Source organism: Pelmatolapia mariae, linkage group LG17 (assembly GCF_036321145.2).
Source record: "Pelmatolapia mariae isolate MD_Pm_ZW linkage group LG17, Pm_UMD_F_2, whole genome shotgun sequence".
Lineage (NCBI taxonomy): Eukaryota > Metazoa > Chordata > Actinopteri > Cichliformes > Cichlidae > Pelmatolapia > Pelmatolapia mariae.
The window spans coordinates 8,494,722-8,512,541 of NC_086242.1; the positions used below are offsets into that span (position 1 = coordinate 8,494,722).

Here is a 17,820-nt window from a genome sequence, read left to right on the forward strand (position 1 = left end):
AGATTTGCTGAATCACTGAAGTGCACTCCTGTGTATGTTAATTTTATACAACTTGCTCATGACAGCCCACATGCAAATGACAGCACTTTTGTTAATATTAGCATTTGACTTAAAAGCTACAGTTCGCATATGATTAGGTTAATGTTTTAACAACCATTAGCATTTTACCATATACCCTGCTGGTAGCACACTAGATGGAGTAAGGTAATGGTGGAGTAAGAAACATGGTAGTCAGTGATCCACAACCAGCTTATTGGCTCAAAATACCTTATCTAATTATAAACTGATACGCACCTACTGGCATGCCCCTTTACATTTCTTCATAAATGTTATTTAATGTTATTATTACGGCAGCACGGTGGTTAGCACTGTTGCCGCACAGCAAGAAGGTCCTGAGTTCAATTCCACCATCACGCCAGGGTCTTTCTGTGTGGAGTTTGCATGTTCTCCCCGTGTTTGCGTGGGTTCTCTCCAAAGACATGCAGCTTGTGGGGACAGGTTAATTGGTTCATCCAAATTGCCCATAGCTGTGAATGTGAGTGCGAATGGATGTCTGTCCATTGTGTTGGCCCTGTGACAGACTGGCAACCTGTCCAGGATGTACCCCGCCTCTTGCCCTATGAAAGCTTGGATAGGCTCCAGCGACCCTTAAAAGGATAAGCGGAAGCAGATGGATGGATGGAATTTTATTAATATCTTTAAAATGATAGCGGCACAAACAAAAAATTTTGCAGCACAAACGTTTGACATCAATTTTGTTTGATTTGGGTGATGTGGGGGGGCTGGTTGACCTTTTGACCTTTACATTTTCATTAATATCTTTAAGACAGAAGCAGCACAAACGACAATTTTTGCAGCACAAACCAGCACAAGCATAGCACAACTGATTGACACCAATTTTGTTTGATTCCATTAATATGGGGGGGCTGGTTGACCTTTGATGACCTCTAGAAATTTTTATTAATATCTTTAAAATGATAGTAGCACAAACGAAAATTTTTGCAGCACAAACCAGCACAAACGTAGCACAGTGGATTGACACCCATTTTGTTTGATTTAATTAATGTGGGGGGGCTGGTTGACCTCTGATGACCTCTAGAAATTTTTATTAATATCTTTAAAGTGATAGCAGCACAAACGAAAATTTTTGCAGCACAAACCAGCACAAACGTAGCACAAACGTTTGACATCAATTTTGTTTGATTTGGGTAATGTGGGGGGGGGGCTGGTTGACCTTTTGACCTTTACATTTTCATTAATATCTTTAAAACAAAAGGAGCACAAACAACAATTTTAGCAGCACAAAGCAGCACAAACGTAGCACAGTGGATTTACACCCATTTTGTTTGATTTAATTAATGTGGGGGGCTGGTTGACCTCTGATGACCTCTAGAAATTTTTATTAATATCTTTAAAATGATAGTAGCACAAACAAAAATTTTTGCAGCACAAACCAGCACAAACGTTTGATACCACTTTTGTTGGATTTGAAGAAGGTGGGGGGGCCAACTTCACTCACATCGACGGGGCCCTTCCTCTCACCCGAAGGGCCGCTGGCTGGTGGGATGGATGGCTTCAGTCCCACTGGAGAAGCTGATGACATATAAGACAGGCCCGTTAGTCTGAAGTGCTCTGACTCTGTGGGTCCCCCCTAAGTTACAGTAAATACTTCTGTGCTCCCAGCCTGCACACATTCTTATCAGCGTCACTGCTAACCAATGTTCCCTCTAAGCTGCGCACTGCTGGCACGGTCTCTGCGCACAGAAAATCTGTGTTGCACACAAAAAAAATCTAACCTGAATTGAAATTAAAATAAATACTTTAACAATTCTGTTTTGCAGTGTGAGTCAGTGAGCTATGGGATTAGAACGATGCCACCTTATCTCATAGTCCAGCCATTGATGCGATTCACATTCGTATATACGCAGCTAATCAACGTGGTTGACAGGCTCTGACAGCGCCCTTATGCGCCCACACCGGCGTTCTAGCTAGCAAAGCGGCGTGGCTGATGACGAGTGAAGCCACGTTAATGACAACGTGTACAACCATTGTGTGTGTCAGAACAATGAGGCGACTGCTGAATGTTACAGGTGTTACAGCAGTGATACATCCGCTGTTGTCAGGCCTGCAGGTATCAGGCTGTTGTTCTCCTTCATCTCATAGTGGACAGAAATTATTTTTTGGAGTGGCACAAATAATTTGTGTGGCATCAGATTTGATGCAGAACAGCTGATTGTTCTGTAAATAGTTTGAAATGTTTGTTTAAAAAGACGCCTTGGCTGCATTTTTAGGTAAAAACAGCTGCAAAAAACTTTGTTTGCATAACTCAGTTACTTTTTTAAAGTAGTAACTATATCATTAATTGCCCAACATTGGTCATTATATCCTGTATTTTGCAGACAGAGTTACAGGACTCTCTCCCAGACCACAGACTCATATTACAAGTCAGAGCTTTATAAATATATAAAAAAAGGAGGTTGTGTTTTCAAAACTGGAGTTCAAGTTATTTTTACTTCCAATAGTGTTAACATGCTGCACAGGTCATGAACAAGTTTTAAATTTTCATTGTAAGTGGGCTGAAGCAGTTAATTAAAAGTAGTCTAACACAAATGCTGTAATTTGATTATTTTAATAAACCATGTAACTTGGATGCTAGCGTGACCACATTGCACACGTGTGCTGTTGCTCACAGTGGTCCAAGGGACGCTCAGGGAGTTTGTGTGTTCGCTCAGACACATGAAAAATTAGAGGGAACGTTGCTGCTAACTGGAGCATATTTAACGCTAAAGTTGTTTGAACTACAGATGTCATCATCTTGGGGCCTTCAGCCTGTTTTTGCTTTCTGAACCATGACAAATGGAGCTGAATATGCATTAGAAGTTCATATTTGCAATGCTCTCATGGTTGATGATTCTCACTTGTAGAGTAACCAGGAATGGGGAAGTGTTAAAGATCATCTTCTTGAGCATAAGTCGTATTCAAACGAATAAAAACCACATCTGTGTATTTAAATGTCGACTGAGTTGTGGCTCGGTGAAAGACGCCGACTCTGGCGATCCTTACACGATCCTCCCTGCTTTGCATTCAGGCAGCTGTGGTGCAGACTCATGCTTTCTCGTGCTTGATCAGATGAGAGTCGAAAGTCGTGGCATCCCAGGAAAACTGCGGTGGAGCACTTCCTGCGACCATCTGTAGACCATTTGCATGACTCAGCAATAAAGGGGGTAATTCAGCAGAATTCTACCATGTCCAGTCAATACAAGTCTGCCTTGGTTTAATTACACTTTTATATTAATTGGAGATTGACAATAACAACACTGTTTTCCTTTGAGCCAAAATTTCATTGAAGGAAATTTCACTGCAGCTTTGATGCTGGATGGAGACAGCAACACATTTTAAAACCCTGATTTGGACTGTGGGAATCAAGTCTTTACAACACACACACACACACACACACACACACACACACACACACACACACACACACACACACACAGCACTAATGTTTCTATTGTTACCCTCTTCTGTTTTATATTGTGCTGAGTGAGCATGCCGTCAGCCTGACCAATAAGAGCCGAGAGCTGCAGTGATAGGCAGGCTGAACCAGCAAATAGCCAGAAACATCTGGTCAGTGCAGCACCGCCTCAGGTACCACGTACAGCTTTTAACTGGCTTCTGACCCCAAACAAACATTTATTATAGCTCTATTATGTAGGAAATGTAGGAGACGCGGACATAAATACACAGAGGGTTAACGAGGGAAGTGGGAGCACACGGGGAACACAGGTGACACTGATAATCATAACGAGACACGGCAGGAGTAACACAACACTGACGGAAGACTATCAAAGTAAAACAGGAAGCACACAGAGACGCAGACCAGATTGGAAGAGAACACAGACGTAGCGGGCTGGGCAAAACATGGAATAAAACACAAGGAGGAGAAATGAGGCATGGGGACTGGCAGATACACAGAGGGGGCACACAGGGGGTAAGGTCACGAGGGGAAATCAAATAAGCAACATCTTAACAGAACAACCTAGGGACCCTAAAACTGACAGCAAATCAAATTCAAATTCAAATTCAATTATTTATTTGTCACATACACAGTCATACACAGTATGATATGCAGTGAAATGCTTACACAACTGCTCGTGACTTAAAGAAGAAAAAAGAAAGACTATGAATAGGATAAGAAATAAATATAAAAATTAAAATTAAAATGGTACATTTGACCAGGAAATATATACATATATTTATATGTTTTGTTGCCATAGCGATGCCTCCAGGGAAAAATGAGGGCGCAGAGCAAGAATGAGACCATATTAGTGGATATATGCTTTGATAACTTTGCCTAACAATCATAAATGTTTTATATTTTGTGTGTGTCCTCATTATTGAGCTTTAATCTTGCATGAAGGCCAAGATGAATCTCTTAGAGTAGAACTTTACAGGAACTATTAGAATAAATGAAAATAATAACACATTGACTGCTTTAGTCTTTTACATTCACTTCTGTCTGTTTTTTTGTCTCCATTTAAAAGATATCAAACTCTGAGCAAACAACTTGATGTAAAAAGAATCTCTGCACATTCTACAGTCTTTGATGCTAAAATGACATCACAGCATTTAAGCATGTTTTGAATGAAAACATCAGCATATGAACACAAAACTGAAGACACTGCAACCGTATGAACGCAGACCACTATTTAGTGACATTTCGACGTTTCCCCGAGGATTAACTGCTCTGTAATTGACCAAGAACTAAAGTAAGCTCACATTTCAGTTTGTAAACTTAAGATCATTTACTTAAATATATGAAGCCTGATTTTCCTGCCTGCCAGGACAGTATTTATGTACTTTACATTGTGCAAGACTAGACTATATTTTCCAGGAAAACAAATGAAGACTTAACTATTTGTCAGCTGATGTCATATTTGACAAATTATACATAAATTAGAAAATGTTCTTAATCATATCTTGGAGTGACAGAAGCTCCTTTTAACACGATTATTTCTGAGATTATTTTGTTCATTTAGGAAAATAGAGAAGACTTAAGTTTTGTTCTCAAACAAACTATTGGAATTTCTGAGAAACTGAGGCTGCGTCCACTTGTACACGGCTATTTTTGAAAGCGCAGCTTTGTCTTTTTGTTTTTAGCGTTTATATGTGGAAGGAGATATTTTTTCAAAGCTGCACATGTGGACTGGATTTTTTTTTTTTAAACGAAAAAGGAAAACGTCCGTTTTCAAACATAGCCGTGTACGTTCGGACGCAGCCTAAAGTCATCACCAAAAAAGCAAATTCTCTGAACATTCTGAGTTGAGGTTTAGTGATCATTGCTGTTTTGTGTTCCTTGTAGTCAAAATGAGTGAAAGTGGTGATGGATCACAAAACAACCGTAACGGTAAGCACATGTGCTCAGTCTTGAAATTGATGAAAAACAGATTTTCAGCAGATAGTTATGGATGCTAATTAAAAGATTAAATGATCTTGCAGGCCAACAGGTTAACCCACGATCAACTGCAAGTGGAGATCAGGAACCTGCTAATCAACCAGTTAACCGACGAGCTAACCGGCGAGCTAACCGACGAGCTAACCGACGAGCTAACCGACGAGCTAACGAAGATATTGGTGGACTCCGGGGCTTCGCGAACGATCTTTATCTTGCTCTTTGTGATATTTGTTTGTTTGTGGATAGGCTAGTAACTTCAGTACTGGAACAATATGACAATTACCTTTACGGTGACACTGACACTGACGATGACGATGACGATGAAGATGACAACAATGTCATCGTTCAAAATATTAATGTAAGGGAATTTAATGCCAATGCTGTCAACAATGAACAGCATGAGGATCATAATGCTGTGGTTGTTGTTGGCATTGAAAATGAGGATTCGGATGAGGCATTTGAAGACTGTGTGGATGTTGACCAGCACATCCCAGAAGAGGACCCTCAGCCAGGTGTATCCAGGAGGAGGTCTAGAGAGATGGATGAAGAAGATGTGGAACCATACAAAAGAATCAGACGGAGCGAGGAGTTTTCTGATGATGACTCTGACTTCTTCTCTGCTTCTGACACTGATGGCGAGGGCTGTCCTCGTGTTGGTAATATTGCTGATGAGGACATCAATCAGCAGTCAACAGAAGAAGAACCGCAGCCCGGTGGATCCACGAAAAGGTCCAGAGAGGAAGATGTTGACGAAGAAGAGCGTGATAGCAAAAAATCCAGGCTTGCACACTCTGATTCGGGGACCAGCTCAGCTGTGTACGACCACTCTGAGAGCAGCAGTGATGAACTTTTTGAAGATGCACACGAAGAGCTTGGCAACCATGAAGCTGGAGGCTCGAGGAAGTGTTCCCGAGAGGATTTTGAGGAAGAAGAGGAATACTTGCCTGTGTGCAAATTTCGGAGGTGTTCAATTGAGTCCAGCAGCAGCAGTGATGAAGACTAACACTCTTTCGACGGGTTTCTTCAGTATCCTTTTAGAAGGCTGATGGCCTACTCAGGTGACCCTGAATCCTCCATGCTGCAATAAGCTGGGCATACACTGTGCTGCGATTTTTTCAGTCGCGTTATTCAGCTCCTGCTCAAACTGTACGATTGACTCGCAGGGGTGAGTCTTTTCACTCTCATTTCTGCGTTTGCGCGTGCGCAGTGTAAGACGCTGCGGTGATGCCCTCAGGACGACCGACAGGACTTCAAACAGGTTTGATTTTCTTACCAGCAAACGATTGATGATCGGGAGCTGGTCGAGAAGTGTTAATCGCTTCTCGTTACCCCATATAGACGATGCACGACACACGATCCTCCAAACGGTCGCACGACTGAAAAATCGGCTCAAAATGGGCCAAAAATCGCACAGTGTATGCCCAGCATTAGGCTGCCGGGGGATTCCCATGATGCACTGGGTGTTTCTTCTTCACCCACTATGTTTAATAGACCTCTCTGCACTGAATTGTACTCGTTATTAACCTCTGTCTGTCTTTATCCTGTTTTCCTTGCCCCTCCCCAACCGGTCGCAGCAGATGGCCGCCCCTCCCTGAGCCTGGTTCTGCTGGAGGTTTCTTCCTGTTAAAAGGGAGTTTTTCCTTCCCACTGTCGCCAAAGTGCTTGCTCAAAGGGGGTCATGTGATTGTTGGGGTTTTCTCTGCCCTGTCTCTTTCCTTCTTTTTATCTATCCCTCCTTTTTCCCTCCCCCCCCCCCTACCTGTCCTTTAATCTCTTCTTTTTCATTTCCTCCATCATCTCTCTACCCTGTGTTCGCTTTTGAGAACACAGGGTAGATGATAATAAATGATAATAAAATGATAACAATTGGCTACATTTTGCATGTGTCAGATCATTTAAGTCTGCTTTTGTGTATAATATGCATACTTTACTTGTTGCTTCCAAATCCCAGAAGGAAGAAGAAGACAAATAAAAAATGAAACAAAAATATATTTCTCTTTCTTTAGTGGATAGCTTTAGCAGGGAGTTTTTCCTTCCCACTGTCGCCAAAGTGCTTGCTCATAGGGGGTCATATGATTGTTGGGCTTTTCTTTGTAAGTATACCTTACAATATAAAGCGCCTTGAGGTGACTGTTGCTGTCATTTGGCGCTCTATAAATAAAATTGAATTGAAAATTGAATAGATGTCACTGTGATGATTTCTTCCCTCCATAGAAAGCTTAGACCCAAATGCAGATTCAATGCACATGGTTAAACTATTTATGAGACTTTGCTTAAAGAGAGGGAATGGAGAACGTGGCTCGAGCTAGGAGTGTCAGCAGAGAGCAGGAACCAGAGGAAAAGCTATCGAGAGACTGAACACCTGGCTCCTGATGGGAACAATCCAACGGGAATTCTGCAACAGAGGGAGAAGAAGTTGCAGGACGGGTAAGGGAGTTTGAGGGTAGGATTAGTATGTTGGCAGAGGAGACCTAAACACAGGGAAAACAAGGTTAAACACAGGGAAGGAGCAAGCCAGAACTGGAGCAGAGGTGAAGCCTAGTTACCACTGGAGATGGCAGAACAAACTGGCGAGGAGTAGCAGGCAGCGCTGGTTTAAGAAGCCCTCCTGCTGATTGTTTGCAGATGAGGCCCAGGTGAGATGCTGGAAACTCCACCTCTGAAGTGTGGACACAGTATCCCGATTCCAAGTGGAAAAGCCCCTCAGACACTTCCATGGTGCATGACAAGAAGGACGAGAAAGCATTCATTGTCCATCCATCCGTCCGTCAGCGTAATGCCTAAAAGTTTATTCAGATGTAAATATATTACATTTTTAAATAAAGATCATCAGTGTTTTTAATGACGCTGCATTTCATTCACGTGTCTCTATTGGACAGTGTTGCAGAAGTTAGAGAAGACAGGAATCACTTCCAGCTTGGCCTGACGTTTGATCACTAGTGATGTTCGATACCACTGATTTCCTTTCCGGTCCGATACCAAGTAAAATTCAGGGAGGTATCGACGATACTGATTCGATACTTTGTACAAAAACTTTACTCTTTTATTTTATCTCAAATTATAGCGTCATAATGATTACAGGACATCAGATTACTTGTTCTTATCACTTAATAATGCAGAGTTCATCATATAGAAATAAAAAAAACTGAAGTTGTGCGCTATTTGAACACCTTGCCTGCCTGCAGCATTAAAGGACTCCCTGAGAGACGTCTGTCTCACCCTAGCAGCACCTGTCCTTCTCCTCTTCAGTTCGCCTCAACATAAGCTCCTCATATTCTGTGATATGATTTACTCTGAGGTGTTTGACAAGGTTAGTGGTGTTGCCACAACACCTCACTTTCTTGCCACATGTATCGCAAACCACGTCTCGGCTGTTTGTGGATGTAAAATACGTCTGCACATGACTCTAATTACGCTCAGCCATTGCTGTGAGTGCGCACACCAGAGGCTGCCACACATTTATACAGCCGTATTTCACACATGACTATGAAAGGCGGAAGAAGAAGTAGTTCCTTCCAATGTAGACAATCCGAATGATATAGTTTCTTTCCACTGTGTTCCTGTTAATGAAAAACTACAATTTTACCCTAGATGATTAAAATATCGAGATTTTAATGTGGAAACCTTCTGTTTGCACATCTGGACTTTCTGTTGCTGCCCACGCAGGTGAAACTTTCTTTGAAGTGGCTCATCGAAGTTGTAATTAATCATCAATTCCCACACAATGTGAGAATGCAATCAATTTGTTTATCAGGGGAAAGGTGGGATTTTTTTAGGACACTGGAGCCTAACATTAACTGGTTTCATCTTTGCTTATTTCCATAAGAAGAAAAACATACTGAGAAAGAGATCACCAAAATATACATGTATGTATAAATGTATAAAGCCACTTACATAAAACATGAAAAGGCGGAGCAGCGATGCCCATCTCAGCCAGCGTATGATGGTGGGGCAAGATGGCAGCTTCCACAACATGACGCCAGCTCCTATGTATTTTTAGTAGATAAATGATACGTTTATGACAATGTATCAATTGTTGGAAGATGTAATTACACCTTAATTATGTAATTAGAAGCAAAAAATGATTTTTTAAATCAAATCACCTCAAAAAATTACTGTACTTACTTTCTAATTGATTCTTTACCTCTAAAAGGGGCGGCTGTGGCTCAGGAGGTGGAGCAGGTCATCTACTAATCAGATGGTTTTTGGGTCGATCCCTGGCTGCTCCAGACTGCATGCTAACTGTCCTTGGGCAAGACATTAACCCCAAGTCACTCTCTGATGCATTCATCAGAGTATGAATGTGTGTGAATGTTAGATAGAAAGCACAGAAAAAGGGCTTCTATGAACAGGTGTGAATGAGGCAACCTGTACAGAGCGCTTTGAATGTTCAGGTAGAAAAGCACTGGCAAAAATGTCTGTGTTGATTTCTTTTGGACCTCAAACATTACTCACCTTGTTGCAGGTTTCTTTATTAATGCTGAAAACCCAGAATGGAAACTGACCTTACTGCTTCCTTTAAGCATCTAGAAGCTGCTTGACATCTTTACAGATCTATCTATATCTTTCAAAACTGTCTATAATATTTCTTTACAAATACATATTACATATTGTAATTTTGCTGTTGTTAATTCATCTTTCCACCTGATAGAAGAATCCCTCCTTATTATGATTTCAATTTCATCGCTGGACGAAGCTTCAAAGTTTTCATTCATGCCACCAGCATTCTCTATATCCAAACTATTGCGGCTCCTCCAACCAACGGCCGCGGCAGGCTAAACATGAGGACACAGATGACGCGCAACAGTAAACACATGAGATACACCTCTGTACTATTTGCTACTTTTATTCCACACACAACTGTCCACTATACAAATCGGCACACGGGCTCAAACCTTAAACAAATGCACAGACTGCACAAATAACTGCACCATTTACTATGCCAAATTACAACATTGGCCTATTGCATAACTGCGCTCAAGCTGCAGTCAACAGAAGGTTTCGCCTCATGCTCACCCTACCTTTCTGCTCACCAACATCAGGTGCCGTGAACAGGTGAGTGCAACCACATTTATCACCTAACACACCCATGAGTCACGCCCCACACCCGTGTACCAATACAGTGAGTGCATTTAAACCAACCCACTTAATCAAAAAAGGAACAGCTCATATGACTCCTACACAAACTACTGGCTAACACATAGATTAAGCTCGTCAAACATCTTTCTCATCAGTTCTTTGGCAACAACAGAATGACTTCAAGGCGTTGCCGTGCATTTGTGTAGTATGTTGGGTTGATGGTAGCAGGGGCGATTCTAGGATCAGAGCTTTGGGGGTGCTGAGCACCCAGAGAGCTGCTCAGCCAGGCAAGATCAACTTTACTCATCACGATGAGACGTCTTCCCTGTCTCTGTCAGTCCCTGCATCCCTACATGTCTCCAGTTGTCCCGAGTTCTCTCTGTCTGTCCCCTCGGTGCATTTAAACCCCTGTACCTCCCTGTCCTCATCGTCTGTTGTCCTCGTCTCTGTTATCAGTCATCATAATTTTACCATCTCTGTGCAAGTCTGCAAATTTCTTTAGTAAATCATAAGATTCTTAAATTCATCAAGTCTCTCTGTGCCTGGGTCCTCGTCACGATACATGACATCACTGTTTTGCAACTTTGCCTATGGTACAATGTATGCAAAGATCTTTACTGCAGATACTACTATGGCTCTGTAGATTTTTTTAAAATTTTATTTTAACCCATGTCGCCTCACCTTGACTGGCAAATCTGTCTATCACTTTTTGGTAGTCAACTCTCTCAAGCAGTTGAACGGTTTCTGTTCTGCCTGTCACTTTTCCTTGTCTGTTTTCTTACCTGCCTCTTCCTGACCTTGTACTTTCTCCTCACGTTCCCCTCTTTCCTCTCTTCCTCTTTGGACTGACAATCATATACAAATAGATTATATTCAATTAGATGAACAAATTAAATTAATATGAAAAAAAAATACTGTTAAGATCACTAATAAAAAGTCCTCTCTCAGTGGACAATTTTAAGTTTTACATTTTAAATATGTTATATAAAATTCAACGGGAGCAACAGGCCGGTCAGATGTCGCTGATTTTACTACAGAGTAGGACGGGTTGTAGGCAGGGCTGGACTGGGACAAAAAATCGACCCAGGCATTTTGACTAGAGACCAGCCCACCAGGTATTACAGGAAAAGCCATAAAGCCTTTGAATGAAAACAGATGCTGTTGTGACAGTGATGTACACTGTCTTGTTGGTAAATTTATGATTTCTATACATTTTACATCAGATAAAAACTTTGGTTGTAAAATTCAGACAATTATTTAATAAAAGCTAAACATTTTAAATGAGAATAAGAAAGAAAAGTATTTCTTTGTGCCCCCCTTCCATGTTAATGCCCTACCTGGCCCCCTGGCAAAACTTTGCTAGACCCGCCCCTGCACAGTTATGGTAAATGGTAAATGGCCCTGCCTACAACCCGTCCTACACTGTAGTAAAATCAGCGACATCTGACCGTCCTGTTGCTCCCGTTGAATTTTATATAGCATATTTAAAATGTAAAACTTAAAATTGTCCGTAGCCTGCGGACAAATGTACATCTTTTATTAGATGAACATGTGGTTTCCATAGTAGTACCTGCAGTAAAGATCTTTTCATACATTGTACCATAGGCAAAGTTGCAAAACAGTGATGTCATGTATCGTGACGAGGACCCAGGCACAGAGAGACTTGATGAATTTAAGAATCTTATGATTTACTAAAGAAATTTGCAGACTTGCACAGAGATGGTAAAATTATGATGACTGATAACAGAGACGAGGACAACAGACGATGAGGACAGGGAGGTACAGGGGTTTAAATGCACCGAGGAGACAGACAGAGAGAACTCGGGACAACTGGAGACATGTAGGGATGCAGGGACTGACAGAGACAGGGAAGACGTCTCATCGTGATGAGTAAAGTTGATCTTGCCTGGCCGAGCAGCTCTCTGGGTGCTCAGCACCCCCAAAGCTCTGACCCTAGAATCGCCCCTGCTACCATGTTTCCCTCTCACCAGATAACCAAACCGATATCATGACCAGCAGCTTTACAGCTGTGGCTCCAGCAAACATCAGCTGATACTAGAAATTAATATTAAATAAATTCTAACAACAGCTGATCAAGCTTAAACGTGCTGCTGTTGTTTAGTGCGACATCCGGCGGTTTCCTCTTTCTGGTGCAAAGTGAGTGATAAATAAACAAGAGAGAAAAGCCGATCAGCTGATCATTGATCAGTTTCATGATTGAAGTAGCAACAGGAGAGGGAGGGGGAGAGAATGAGAGGAGAAGAGGCAGCAGCTGTGCAGCAAAGACACAGAATAACTCCAGCTTTGTCTTTTTCATTGTAGCTCATGTCCGGGACAAACTGTTCCTTTTCAGCTCAATACGACATGCGTAATATTTTCTGTGAATACGGGAGGGTTGGCAACTCTAACTAACCTTATGAATAAAATAAAGTTCACTATCAGTAACATCAAAGCACCCACCCAGCTGTATAGAAACCCGGTGTTCCAGATCAACTGGCGTTTAGATCAACTGGCGTTGGTCTAACAGATGTGTGGCAGTCTTGCGTTTCAGGAGCTGCTACCGACAAACCAGCAAAAAAAAAAAAAAAAAAAAAAAACGCCAAATGTGTCATCTGTGACACTTGTTAGTTCATCTCAAACACACTCCGTCAGTCTTGATGCTGTTGAACAACAAAATGTTTAAAAATGTTGTGAGTTTACCTGGTGATATCCTCATGTGCGACGCGATCGCGAAAACAGCAAACAATTAACACCACGCCGATGTTGTTCACAGGACAGCGAGAGTAAACGATCGGGAGACTCTTGTTGTCGTTATCGTCCCCCTCGCACGTTTTATTTCTCCGGTTTCAGTGTTTTTGCTTCACAACTAAAGCGTGCAGTTTACTTTGTGTGCACTAACATGGACTCGAGTCAGCCAGCGCCACCTCTGGCCAAGTGCCACAGCCTACAGCCAGATCAACTTGTGACACACATCTGCACCACGTTTGAATTCGTTTCATGCACAATACATTTGTACCTTTCAATTGTGTCTGTTTGTTTTGTGCGTCATGCAAATAAACCTTTGAAATGAATGAAATGACACTAATATTTCACTAGTGTTGTAACATCACATGTCGTTAGCGTAGTCTGCCTGTGTCTTTTCTCTGCGAACAAACATTTTAGAGTTGGTTGTTATATACAGTCTGTATAAGTGTGGTCAATCTAATAAACATTTGTAAGGAGATGGCAGTTACTGTGAATGTACAGCAGGTGATTAGTAACAAACAGTCAGACAATGACCCTGACAATCTCATTCAATCTTGCAGATTGAATGCACCTTCTGCGGAAAGTGGTACCACACAGTGTGTGTGGACTTCCCCTGTGCAGAAGGCGACTACAAATGTTGTGGGTGCTAAATAAACAGAAAAAATTGATCCCTGTTGTCTTTGCTTACTGATTGTTTTTAGTGTTGACAATCCACATTGCTGGGATTGCATCTTTCAACATGTTTGTGGGTAGATTTGGATGTACCAGGTGTAAGTGCAGCCACTCAGCCTCTACTCAATGTGATCATAGCAGTAGGTGCAGATGTGTCACAAGTTAATCTAGTAGTAGGTTATGGTACTTGGCCACAGGTGGCAGCAGTGGACTGACCTCCATTTGAGACTGCTCCAGCTGCTATGTGATATTGGATCTGCTAAAAATTGAAGATCATATGCAAGTTTTGGAAATTAAGCCTTATATTATGTTGAAAAACAAAAAAATGATATTGATTTTGTTGCGGGTCATTTTGGCCCGTACTGTGTAAATCCACTCAGAATTGTCAAAAAACTGCAATAAAACAATAGCAACTTTATTTTCCATTAGATCAACATGTGGAACGCAGACATACAACAGTTAGACTTTCCATAACTATTTTAGGAACGATTTGGTAAAGGTTTTTCGTTCTTACAAACACATTTCTTTTGAACTTGCCCAACGTTCTCAGTTTTTCAATGTTCAACATTTTCAATTTTGTCCACATGATGGACAGAATGTAACTGTGTGCTTTCTACAGATGTACTTCTTGCATTTCTCACAAAAAGTGCTTGTTTTAAAACAGGAATCTTCCTAACTAAGATTTAAAACAAAAGATTTCTACGTCTCCTCCAGTCCCAAAAACAGATGACACACCTGAGTCACTGACTTTCTTAAATCCACTCACTCTCACTGGCTCTGTTTATTACTAATCACTGTGTAACTGCTGTAAATTCACAGTAACTGCCATCTCCTTACAAATGTTCATTAGATTAACCACACTTATACAGACTAACTACCAACTCTCCAGCCATGTTGATGGATTGCCTATATTGGCTGGAAATATTCATTTCCAGAGAAAGGACACAGACAGAAGATGCTTACAGGATGTGATGTGACAACATTAATGAACTATTGATGTGTCATATTTGTCCAAGGCGCATTTCATTGTTATGGAAAAAGAGAATATTAAAATCATGATGACCAATTGGAGTGGTGATTTCTATGACTTTGTGTATATAATTTGGAATTTTGTACAAATGTAGGCCAATAATAAATACATGATATCATTTCATTCATTTCAAAGGTTTATTTGCATGATGCACAAAACAAACAGACACAATTGAAAGGTACAAATGTATTGTGCATGAAACGAATTCAAACGTGGTGCAGATGTGTGTCACAAGTTGATCTGGCTGTAGGCTGTGGCACTTGGCCAGAGGTGGCGCTGGTTGACTCGAGTCCATGTTAGTGCACACAAAGTAAACTGCACGCTTTAGTTGTGAAGCAAAAACACTGAAACCGGAGAAATAAAACGTGTGAGGGGGACGATAACGACAACAAGAGTCTCCCGATCGTTTACTCTCGCTGTCCTGTGAACAACATCGGCGTGGTGTTAATTGTTTGCTGTTTTCGCGATCGTGTCGCACATGAGGATATCACCAGGTAAACTCACAACATTTTTAAACATTTTGTTGTTCAACAGCATCAAGACTGACGGAGTGTGTTTGAGATAAACTAACAAGTGTCACAGATGACACATTTGGCGTTTTTTTTTTGCTGGTTTGTCGGTAGCAGCTCCTGAAACGCAAGACTGCCACACATCTGTTAGACCAACGCCAGTTGATCTAAACGCCAGTTGATCTGAAACACCGGTCATGCTAGCTAGTACACAGTAGGAGTTATTGTAACCGACTGTAAAAAGTCAGCACAACGAAAATAAACTACACCTAAACTTGGTTTATATCTGACCCAGATAGACTGCAGGTCATAACTTCTTACCTGAAGTTCAGTTCACCTGACACTCAGACCGGCGGCCGCCTCGGGTCTCTCCTCATCCACCTGCTGGCCTCTGTGGGAGTTCCGCCATAGCCTTCTTCTTCTTCTTCTTTGTGTTTAACGGCGGTTGGCAACCAACGTAAAGGAGCATTACCGCCTCCTACTGTTCCGGAGTATGGGTCAGACAGTGAGCTTACAATCTGTATCCAAATCAAACAAACAAACAAACAAACAACAAAAAAAAAAACACCTTACACTCTTTCATAAACACCTATAGCCTTCAAAAACCCCACCAGTTCCCTCACCTGTGCCCTACTACCCTCCAACACACTTTTCAGATTAAATTCCCCGATTCCCCGCTCCTTCAATCTATTCTGCAGAACTTTCCTCTCCACATCATAACCCTTGCACCGCAGTATTACATGCTCTACCGTCTCCTCCTCCTCCTGGCACACTCCACAAAGCCCCGTCTCATGTTCTCCTATCATCTGTAGTGTTTTATTTAATGCACAATGTCCCAGTCTAAGCCTGGTAATGACCACCTCTTCTCTCCTATTACCCCTATACAACCTACACCCTGCCACCTCCTTCTTAAAATGATACAAGTGCCTGCCCTTACTCCCTGAATCCCACCGCTCCTGCCACTCCTGAACAACCTGCCTCCAAACAATACCTTTTGCTTCAGATCCGCTGCTTTTAATTTCCATCTCAGTCCTATTTTTAGTCAACGCTCCTTTTGCCAACCTATCCACCTTTTCATTTCCACTGATTCCTACATGAGCTGGCACCCAAAGAAAGTGAATATTTTTAAACGTTTTAAAAGCTCCACAGCACACTCTAAGGGCTTCCGATTGCAGAACATCCAAACGTCTCAACACAGAACGAGCTGCTGAACCATATGCCACACACCCATAATCGAAGACAGATCTAATTAATGCCTGGTAAAGTCTTTTCAAAGCAGAAGAGCTTGCTCCCCAACCCCTCCCAGCTACACACCTCATAACATTAACAACTTTTTTACATTTGGTTTCAATCCGGTCAATATGCTCCCTATCAGTCTTGAATCAAACACAACACCTAAATACTTAAAAGAGCTCACTTTCCCAATTACCTCGTCATACAGTTTCAATGTCAAAGTCTCACTCACTGTTCTTTTGGTAAAGAACATCATTTTTGTTTTTTCCACCGAAAACCTGAATCCCCAGTCAAATCCCCACTCAACCACCATATTTACAGCCTCCTGAACCTTGCAGGAACATGGTCTGACTCCTACCTAACTATATAAAGGGTAACGGAAGGTAAATGCGGCTAACATGTCCTGTTTTAAGCCCGGCACGTACACCTCTGCTCCGCTGTGTCTCAGCCACCATTGTTCTGGCAGAAAGGGCGCTAAAGCCAGAGAGAGGAGAGGCGAGCTGGAACAAACCAGTTTTTTTCGGAGGGGGGATATCTATACTTTTATTGTTCAAAGTTTTGTTGTTAGTTTTTAGTCGACCTCGGCCGCTACATGATCATTTCCTAGCACCAGTTCTTTGTTTATGTGATTCGGTGGCTTATTTTCATCAGTGCTCCTCATCTCTCTCCTATGTGCCGCCTCCGCTGACAGCGCTACTGCTCGGGATATGAGTGCCCCTCCCTTACTAACCAATCGAATGCCAAGAAGCTGGTAACTGAGGCAAGACACGCTTCCTATTGGTTAGCAGCTGTTTCCATAAACGTGTCGCTAGGGGCGCACCTTGGACCAAGGGCAGGACACCTGCTATGAAAGGATGCTGAGAACCACAGGTGAGGCCAAATCAAGAGAGGAAAAATCCGTGCAAAGCAAGTCCACAGACACGTTGCAGCAGGATAACAGGCACCTTTATGATACGTAGCTGCACAAAGTAATATGGAGGTGAAACCCCTTCATTTTTGGATCATGATTATTATTACCCTTTTTTCACCAAGAACTCCCATTGATAACAGAGTGTCTTTTACAAAAGTAATCTTGCTACACTATCAACCATACAACC

The 17,820-nt window shown here is 41.9% G+C and overlaps 1 long non-coding RNA gene across 2 annotated transcripts; it reads right to left on the minus strand.

Annotated features, from left to right (window-relative positions):
* Window positions 1-684: 684 nt before the first annotated feature.
* On the minus strand, window positions 685-15,922 carry LOC134616043 (uncharacterized). Of its 2 annotated transcripts, none has more exons than XR_010091397.1 (3): window positions 15,812-15,889; window positions 8,002-8,235; window positions 685-1,593 (listed from the first exon to the last, which is right to left on the minus strand). It is a non-coding gene; the product is annotated as an uncharacterized LOC134616043 (long non-coding RNA). The 2 variants fall into 2 exon arrangements; XR_010091398.1 differs by lacking the exons at window positions 685-1,593; window positions 8,002-8,235 and adding exons at window positions 9,349-9,441; window positions 9,600-9,702 and having other exon boundaries at window positions 15,812-15,922.
* Window positions 15,923-17,820: the final 1,898 nt, after the last annotated feature.